The sequence below is a fragment of the Panthera tigris genome, chromosome D2 (assembly GCF_018350195.1).
Source record: "Panthera tigris isolate Pti1 chromosome D2, P.tigris_Pti1_mat1.1, whole genome shotgun sequence".
Classification (NCBI taxonomy): domain Eukaryota; kingdom Metazoa; phylum Chordata; class Mammalia; order Carnivora; family Felidae; genus Panthera; species Panthera tigris.
In genome coordinates, this window is record NC_056670.1 from 43,189,328 (window position 1) to 43,199,488 (window position 10,161).

The following is a 10,161-nucleotide window of genomic DNA, read 5'->3' on the forward strand; positions in this document are numbered from 1 at the left end:
AACACAACCATGGGAATAATATCTCTGCATATTCACAGGTTCCAGGTATTAGTATGTAGAATCTTAAGTGCTGTTGTAGAACTTGTGCCTACCACAGATACGTCTCTACAGAAGGATGGTTTCCCTCTCTGTTTCCCCTTTCAGCGTTTTCTTAAATGTTTTTGAGGAGGATACCTCACATTGATAGACAAGAAAGACTGACTAAAAGTGAGCAGGGCACCAGTGGCAAAGTGAGAAATCAAATAAAAACAGAGATTGTTCAACAATTTTCTTGAGTTAACATTGTCGAAAAATCAGAGCTTGTGAGACTGAGTCAAACTCAATTTCCTAACTACCTGGCTGAGACTGAGGAGGAATATATACAAAGTAAAAGATCTTTGTGTTAGGAAGAATCATCTTATGGAGCCTGATGTTTTAGCTAGGTTGTCTGAGGTGCTAGATTATGTATATACTGCCTGACAATGCCCTGTGATAGGAGTAGGTAGTCAACATTTGTCTATCAACTATTAAATTATAAAAACAAGACCAGAGTAAACAGTTATGGAGAAGACTTATAGGTAAGAAAATTCCTAATTAAAACTAGATGTTGATTTATGAATTGATTTATAAAAATATTTTAACTATGTATTTATTTATATTTAAATATATGCCACAGTGTGCCATCACCAAGGCTGAAATAGTTTGTTAAAGTCTTCCACGTGCTCTAGGCAGACAAAGCCTCTCCTCATCTAGACAAAATACAGTATGAAAAATATCTAGCCCACAATCCTGGTCATATTCACTTATTTTTCAGCAAATGTCCATGGTTTACAGTGTGTTAGACAACCATACAGTTTCGGGAAACACATTGATGTGGGTTTGAGAAAGTCACAGATGTGGGTCTGGGAAAGTCACCAAGGTGGGTCTGTCCAAACTAGTCCCAGTCCTCATGGAACTTCTATTCTAGACCTGCGTGAAGTAAGCAGCCACACAGGTGCAAAGTTGGGGCCTACAGGACAATGGCAGCTGTCAGAGTAGGGCCCAAGGTAAACACGTATCAAGTGCTGGAGATCGTGTGACAGACAGGCTTAGAGTTTGACAGTTAAAGCTGACACAGTGTCTGTTATGCACGAGGAGTGCTCCATTGCCTCCTGGAAACTCCAGACTTCACCTGACCCTGCCTGGGAAGGTGATAGAATCCATCAGGAAGAGTTAACCTAGTGGTATTAAGCAGGCATATCTAGGAAATGTATGAGCATCGCATCATTCAAAGTATGTAACAAAATTTGGTCTTGCCTAGGACTTTGGGTAAGATAGTGCACAGGGATCTAACTGCCTCTACTTCCATTAATTTTATTAGAAGAATTGATATGCAATAAAAATAAGGAAAGGTTTTCATCAGACTTGGGTTGTAATCAAAAGTAAAAAAATAAATTTCAGATGGGGCACCTGGGTGGTTCAGTCAGTTAAGCATCCAACTTTGACTCCGGTCATAATCTCATGGTTCGTGACTTCAAGTCCTGCGTTGGGCTCTGCGCTGACAGCTCAGAGCCAAGAGTCTGCTTCATATTCTGTGTCTCCCCCCTCTCTCTGCCTCTCCCCTGCTCACACTCTCTGTCTCTCAAAACTGAATAAACGTTAAAAAATTAAAAAAAAAATAAATTTCAGGGCTTTCTAAATTATACCTTATTTTCATCCAGGGGAAAATAAACAGGTGAGCCTGAATTTTCAAGAGGGTCATTGAGTAGGCTGATAAAGCACAGTCAATGAGAGAATTGGTTCATAAACAAACTTCAAAAATTAAATTTTATAAAATCTTGGCTGATTAGGATTTGCAGATGCCAAGTGAAAGATGTGGGAGCAATTGGGAATTGCTATTTTGAACTTAGGTAGGAAGGAAGGAAAAGAGAAAAAAAAACCTATCACACCCCCAAGGAACATACAGCCACCCTCCTGGGACCGTTGTGTCCCCATGAGGGACATGAGAAAACCCTGATGGAGTTTCATTCCCCAGTCACCATGAGAGACAAGGGGCAATTCTGCAAGGCAGAACCAACCTCAGGCAGCTCTCCTCCTCCATTCCTCACCTGGCCAGAGCATGTGTTCTCTGATGACCACTGTGAGCACTTGGGAGGGAGCTGGGGCATGTAGGTATGAAGGCACAAAGCTGGGAACTGTAACCATGAGAATGAGACAAACTCATCTTGTATCCATTGCCCAAGGAAGGAACATGGGTAGTGAGGAGAATGCAGAGTCCATGGCCTTCCCTCTCAAAAGCAAGGTACTCACACTCAGGCTATCTATGGGATTAAAGGAGGGATCCAAAGTGAAGCAGCCCTGGGTTCAAATGCCAGCTCTACTGTTTATTACATAGTGACCGGGACCAGGATGCTGGACTTATTTGTGTTGCAGACTCTTGTACATGGGGAGACTATTGTTATTGATCTCCTGTGTTGATATAAGAATTGAATGTTATAGGTATGTTAATCTAGCAAGTGACTGTCACCCGTTCCCACCCTTATCCACCCCAGTTTATTTTCCATACATCAATACAACACTCAAAGTGAACTTTTAAAATCATGGACAGGACTATGCATTTCCCCCATTTAACTCTTCCATGGCTCATCATCCCCCTGAGGGCAAATCCACAAGCCTCCCCTGGTCTGCACAGCCTGCCCATGGCTGCTGTTCCAAACCCATCTTTTTCCCATTCCCCTTTGACTGTTGGGCTACAGCTCCACTGATGGAATCCCTGCCCTTCTACTTGTTAAGTATGCCCCAACACAGGGCCTTTACACATGCTGTTCCCTCTTATACAATACTCTTCCTCAAATATTTACATGGCTCACCTTCAGTTCATCAAAGTCTCTGCTCACAGGTCAAGCTTCAGAACACTCTTCCCCGACCAATCTACCAAAAATAACCAACTCTTTATGCTTTATCTGCTTGCCCAACTTTTATATCTTTCTTAGACACCATACATTTATTTATTCATCTATTGTCTGTTTTCTGTAACACTCTGTAGGTTCCATCCTCCATACCCCAATGTCTAGATCAGCGCTGGCAAACAGAGATAATCTATAAACGTGAGTTACCTTTGCCCTCATTTTCTCATTCCCCATCCTTTCTCACAAGTATAGAATGTCATTTCAGAAGATAGGAGGATAAGAATTGTGTTTTCATACCCGAAGGAGTCAAGCTGCCCAGCTAGGACAGCTAGCACCTTCACCTGTGAACTCCACATCAAGATTTCATGCTGTCTACTTCCTCCTCTGCACCCTGGCCACACGGAGTTTTCCTGAGCTCTGTGATCATTCCCACTGTCAGGAGGAAGCAGGACATGATAGACCACTCCCAGAACTGCCTGCCCCATCTTTGGGCCTTCCGTTCCTGCTCCCCAGTAAGCACCTAAGTTTATCAGGAAGTTCTTCAGTCTATAGTTAGTATCATTATAGGTGCCTGGTAAGCTTTATGAACCTTTATGGCACTTGATACACAATAAATAATAATATACTGTCAGATGATTACTGCATGACTGCTGCTATGATGAGCCATTCAGGAGGCAGTCATAACCATGAGCAAATAGAAGAGCAAACAAAGAAACAATCTGTTGTGCTGCACCTAAAAATAAATCTAGCAACACAGAGATTCATCAGGGGTTGAAATATTTTGTTGACAAAGCCACAGGGATAATGGATCTGTTTAAATGTACCTTCTTTTTTTTTTATACAGCTTCACTGTGGCATGCTTACATACCTTTCTTCAGGCCTCACAGTCACATGAAGGCAGAGGGGGCCACTTAGGCCCAGGGAGAGGGCAGGCTTGGATCCCTCCCTGGTCATAGTTTGTGACTTGAGGGAATGACTCAGATATATTTGATCTGGAAAGCTGGTTTCATTCTAACTCCCCAAGGCCAGCAGTTGGGTGCTCAGAAATGGTCAGCAATGAGTGTTTTGTCCTTTAACAGACCCTCGTCACTTTATATATCATGGGCTCTAATTCCTTCTTTCTAATCTCTTCTACTTGTTACAGGGACTGGAGAAAAGGGGGGCAGTATTTTGCAGTTTTTGTCCCAGTAAAGGTATGTTGCTGAATGTCTGAATGCCTAATAGCAGCACAGCACAAAGTGCCAAAGATTGGATTCTATTCAAAAACTGATGGAAGGGCGCCTGGGTGGCTCCATCAGTTAAGCGTCTGACTTCAGCTCAGGTCATGATCTCATGATTCATGAGTTCAAGCCCCGCATCGGGCTCTGTGCTGACAAATCAGAGCCTGCTTCAGATTCTGTATCTCCCTCTCTCCCTGCCCCTCTCTCTGCTCATGCTCTGTCTCTGTCTCTCTCTCAAAAATAAATAAATCTTAAAAAATTTTTTTTTCAAACTGGTGGATATACTGTAAGATCCCGTTGGCAGAATAACCTGGAAATGACAAAATTATAGTGATGGAGAACAGATCAGTGGTTTCCTGGGGTTAGGGTTGGGGGAGGGTATGACCGTTCAGAGGTAGCATGAAGGAGTTTCTTTGTAGCGATGGAAGAGTTCTATACTTTGACTGTGGTGGTGTTAGCACAGATTTATACCCATGCTGAAATTTCACAGTACTATACGCCGCCACCACCGGCAATGCCAAAACCTGAGGAAAACCAAATAAGGTCTATAGTTTAATCAGTAGTATTTTGCCACCGCCAACTTCCTGGTTTTGAAGACGCACTGTGGTATGTGAAATGCTATCACGGGGGAAAGGTGGATGAATAGTCAGAAACTATTGTTTTTGCAACTTCTGTGAGTCTCAAGTTATTTTAAAATAAAAAGTTAAAAAACTGCAAAAAAATTTTTTTACAAAACCTGATGGCAAGTTTTCAGGTCTGTTAAGTGGAGTAACTATGCTCTCATGTCTCTCTCACTGCTGTGACTTCAGTACCTAGAGGAGCTGATTTGGGACTCTGAAAGTAAATAGTAGCAGGTGGATTGGGAAAGAAGACCAGAATTCAAAATACCATCAAAATAGTGGTGAGTTTACCCCCTTTTTTTTCCCCCCTCCAAGATCCCTTGGCCTGTATGTAACTCAAACTGAAACCTAGAGGTGGCCATCAGAAGAGAGACACCTCCAGGGGTGCCTGGGTGGCTCAGTCGGCTAAGTGCCTGCCTTCAGCTCAGGTCATGATCTTGTGGTTCATGAGTTTGAGTCCTACGTTGGGCTCTGTGCTGATAGCTCATAGCCTAGAGTCCATTTCAGATTCTGTGTCTCCCTCTCTCTCTGCACCTCCCCCGCTCATGCATCGTCTCTCTCTCTCTCTCCTTCAAAAATAAATAAAACATTAAAGAAAAAATTTTAAAATAATAAATTTAAAAAAGAGAGAGAGAGAGACACCTCCAGGAAGAACCCTCTGGTCCTCACTCCAGGTGCTGGAAAGGGAAGTCTGAAATTGCAAAGAGAATGTGAAAATCTCCTGGAGTTTTGCTGTTGTTATTTTCATTTGTTTGTTTATTTTCTCTTCTCTGATGTCTCATGCCCGGTTCCCAAGCAATAATATGGTGGAAGTGGCAGAGGCCTCTCCAGTCAGTGCAGTTGGGTTCTCAGGAGTGTAGGGTTAACCACCATTGCTCTTTTTTCCTTGTCCTATTTCCACTTGACCCCAGATATCAGTGCAGTCTTAGAAGTACAGGACAGAGGAGTGAAAATCAAGTCACAGCACTTTGGAAGATAAAAAGGAGGAGCTCTGGGGGCCCCTTGGAATCTGTTAAAAACTGATGGATATATTGGACCCGGGAGACTGTGAAGAAGGAGGATATCAAGAAACCCACCCCACAAAGTAGTCTCGGAACTCCTGGGCTCGCTTCATGTTACACACACATGGATCTGATTCAACTGGAGTATCAGAGAGATTTAGAGAACTGAGCTAACAAGCAGATCATTGTCCAGGTTCCCAGCTGAGTACAGGGTGGCACACACCTGGGACAAATCTGACTAGCACTGTAAGACTTTGAACACTAAGCTGAGATTGGATGCACAGCCCACAGAAGGTAAGTTGAAACTTGTAATCTCTTCCAAGCCAGGGCAGTTGACTACTAAAAGAATAATACCAACATTTTCCATAGTATTTAAGAAGACCCAGAAATACATACATAATATTCAAAATACCAGGAAACAATCCAAAATTACTTGCCTTACAAAACAAAGCAAAACAAACAAACAAACAACAAAACAAAACAATAGGAAATGCTCAACTTGCATGGGAAAGATAATTAACAAATGTCAATATAACAGTGATATTGGAATTACCTGATAAAGACTAACAAAAACAGCTGTTATACAAATGATCCAATAAGCAATAGTAAACACTCAAAAAAGGGAAAAACAGAAAGACAGCAAAGAAATAGAATATGCATACATAAAGAAGAACCAAATAGAAATTTTAGAACTGGAAAATATAATAACCAAAATTAAAAACTCATTGGATGGGCTCAATCGCAACAACAGAGAGAAAACAGATTGGGAAAAAAAAAAATGAACAGAGTTCCAGAGACTGTGTGACAATAAGAGAGTTCACATTCATGTCATTTGAATCCTAAAAGTAGAGGAGAAAAAGCACAGTGTTGGAGAAGTTTTTGAAGAATAAATGGCTGAAAACATCCCAATGTTGGCAAAAGACATAAATCTATAAATCCAAAGCCAGTAAAACCTAAACAGGATAAACCTGAGGAAATCCATACCCAAACACATAATAATCAAACTGCTGAAAATTAAGGCAAGGAAAAGATTATGAAAATATTAGAAGAAAACTATACATTATCTTTAAAGTAGCAGTGATTTCAAATGACTGCATATTTCTCATCAGAAATCATGAAGGCCAGAAAAAGTAGCTCTTTCTTTTAGAGTCAAGCGCAGTAGTGAGAAGCTGTGGGGGTGGGGGGGAAGGGGAGGGGAGAAGAGTAAAACAAGGAGTTGGTCTATAAGTGAATGCGAACCATCAGTTGAGATAACTCACTACCTTCAAACCAACCAGAAGCACCACATTTGTTAAATGATGAAAAGAAAAGTCCTATTTACCAAGAATTTTACCTACAGTGAAAATATCCTCTATAACTAAGATAAAATAAAGACATTCCTACACGAAGGAAAATTGAAACAATTTGTTATTTGCAGATTTGCTTAAAAACAATTGCTGGTGAAAGTTCTTCAGACAGAAGACAACTGATATCAGAAAGAAACTTGGAACATCAGACGTGAAGGAAGAACAACAGATAAAGTAAATATCTTGGTCAATGTGATAGATTATTCTCCTCTTCTCAAGTTCTAAAAATATATTCAGTGGTTGAAAATGAAAAAAATTAACACTGCATAATTAGGTTTTTAATATAAATTGTAGTATGTAAGACCACTATAATGTAAAGGAGGGAGAGTAAAAGTTCTAAATGATGATAAATTTTATAAATTCCACTGGATGTGCTAAAATATTTTGGTGTCAATAAAAAAGTATGCATAGTGTAACTGTGAGAAGAGCCACTAAAAATGCATATAAATAGATAAGGTCAAAATAAAAATACATAAATTAAAATATAATTTTAAAACATAAAATTCACCCAATGACAGCAAGAAAGGAAAAACAGAGGAATGAAACATAAAGGAAATAGTCAGAAAACAGACGAGAATACTAGGACTATATCTAAACTCAATAATTAGGTTAAATGCAAATGGTCTAAATGCATTTGTCTCAATTAAATGAAAGAAGTTTTCAGAATGAAATTTTTAATTTTTTAAAATGTTTTATTATTTATTTTTGAGACAGAGACAAAGTGTGAGTGGGGGAGGGGCAGAGAGAGAGGGAGACACAGAATCCAAAACAGGTTCCAGTGAGATCATGACCTGAGTCCAAGTTGGACACTTAACCAACTGAGCCATCCAAGTGCCCCTCAGAATTGATTTAAAAAAAGTTTTTTTTAATGTTTATTTGTTTTTGAGAGAGAGAGAGAGAGAGAGAGAGAGAGAGTGAGCAGGGGAGGGGCAGAGAGAGAGGGAGACAGAATCTGAAGCAGGGTCCAGGCTCTGAGCTGTCAGCACAGAGCCTGATGTGGGGCTCGAACTCACAGACTGTGACATCATGACCCAAGCTGAAGTCAGACACCGAACCAACCGAACCACCCAGGCACCCCCAGAATGGATTTTTTTTAATGACCCCATTTCATGCTGTCTACAACGACTCACTTCAAATATAACAAAATAGGTAAAAGGATAGACAATTATGTCTCATGAAATCATTAATCAAAAGAGAGCTGGAGTACCTATATTAATATCAGACAAAGAAGATTTCAAGGTAGAGAAAATTACCAAGGATTATAAGGGTCATTGCATATTGATCAAAGATTCAATTCATGAAAAAGAAACAGCAATCCTACATGCATATATACCCAAGAACAGAGCCAATATGCAAAAACTGACAGAAATGAAAAGAGAAATGGGAACTTTCACAATATTATTTGGGGAATTCAATGCACATCACTGAATAATAGAACTAGAAGTCAGACTATTAGCAAGGATTTTGAAGAATTAAACAAAACCACCAACCAACTTGATCAAAATGACATTTAGAGAACATTACCCGACAATAAAATACACATTCTTCTTACATCCATATGGAACATTCACCAAGATAATCAATATTCCATGTCATAAAACAAACCTCAATACATTTAAAATAATTAAATCCTACAAAGTATGTTTTCAGATCTTAATGAAACCAAACTAGAAATCAACAGATAGCTGGAAAATCTCCCAACACCTGGGAATCAAACAAAACACTTTAAAATAACATGTAGGCCAAAGAGGAAGTCCCAAGGTAAATTAGGAAAAAAAAGTGAATTTATATAAAAATTAAAATACAAAGATATCAAGAGTTTGAGGAATATTTAAACAGTGCTGAGGGTGAAATTCATAGCAACCAATGCTTTTATTAGAGAAGAAAAAAAGTTCTCAAATCAATAATCTGTGCCTCTAAATTAATAGCTGAGAAAAGGAAGAGTAAAATAAACTAAAAATTAGCATAAAAAAGGAAATAATAAAGATTAGAATTAAAGTCAATAAAATTGAGGACAAAAAAATAAATATTAATGAAAGCAAAAGTTGGTTCTTTGAAAGATTAATAAAATTGATAAATGCCGATCAAAACTGATAAAGAAAAAAGGAAGACGACACAAGCTACCAATTGTAGAAATGAAAGAAGACATGTTCCTAAAGATGCCATAGATTTTTAAAAGGATAACAAGTGAATATTCTGTCCAACTCTTTGCATTCTAGTCAAGAATTAACATGAAATCATTCAATTCCTTGAAAATTGTAAACTACCCAAATCACACATGATGAAATAGATAACCTAATAAATATTAGAGAAATGGAATAAATATTACAGAAATGAAATTTATAAGTTGAAAATGTTCTGAAAAAGAAATCCTCAGGCCCAGATTGTTTTACCGGTGAATTATATGAAATATTTAAAGAAATAACACCAATTGTACACAACGTCTCTTAGATAATAGTACAAAAGGAAACATCTCCTAAATCATATTATGAAGTCCACATCACCTTGTACTAAAACTGACAAAGACAATAAAAAAAGGAAAACTACAGACCAATATCCTTTATTAAAAAATACAAAACTATCAACAAAATATTGCCACATTACATGAAGTAATGTAAGCATAATCATAATACACCAAAATCAAGTGGGATTTTCCCCAAGAGAATAAGGCAGGTATTTTGAAAGCCATCAATGTGATTCACCATATTCAAAGTGCAAAGAAAAAAGATACATTATCAGAACAATTGATAAAGGAAAATAATTTGAAAAAATTCAGTATTAATTCATGAAAAAATGTAGGAACAGAAGGGAACTGGATAAATTGAACTTCGCTGAAATTAAGAGCTTCTGCTCTAAGAAAAACATGGGTAAGAGAATGAAAAACCAGGCCACAAAACTGGGACCAAATAGTTGCCAGTCACACATCCATTAAAAGTCTATGAAGAACTTCCAAAATACCTGAACTCCTAAAATATATAAAGAACTCTTAAAACTCCAAAACAAGAATGCAAACAACTCCATTAAAATGGGCAAAAGAGGAGAGGGGCCAAGATGGCGGAACAGCATGGAAGTTTTTTCTGCATCTCTCATCCCTGAAATATGGCCAG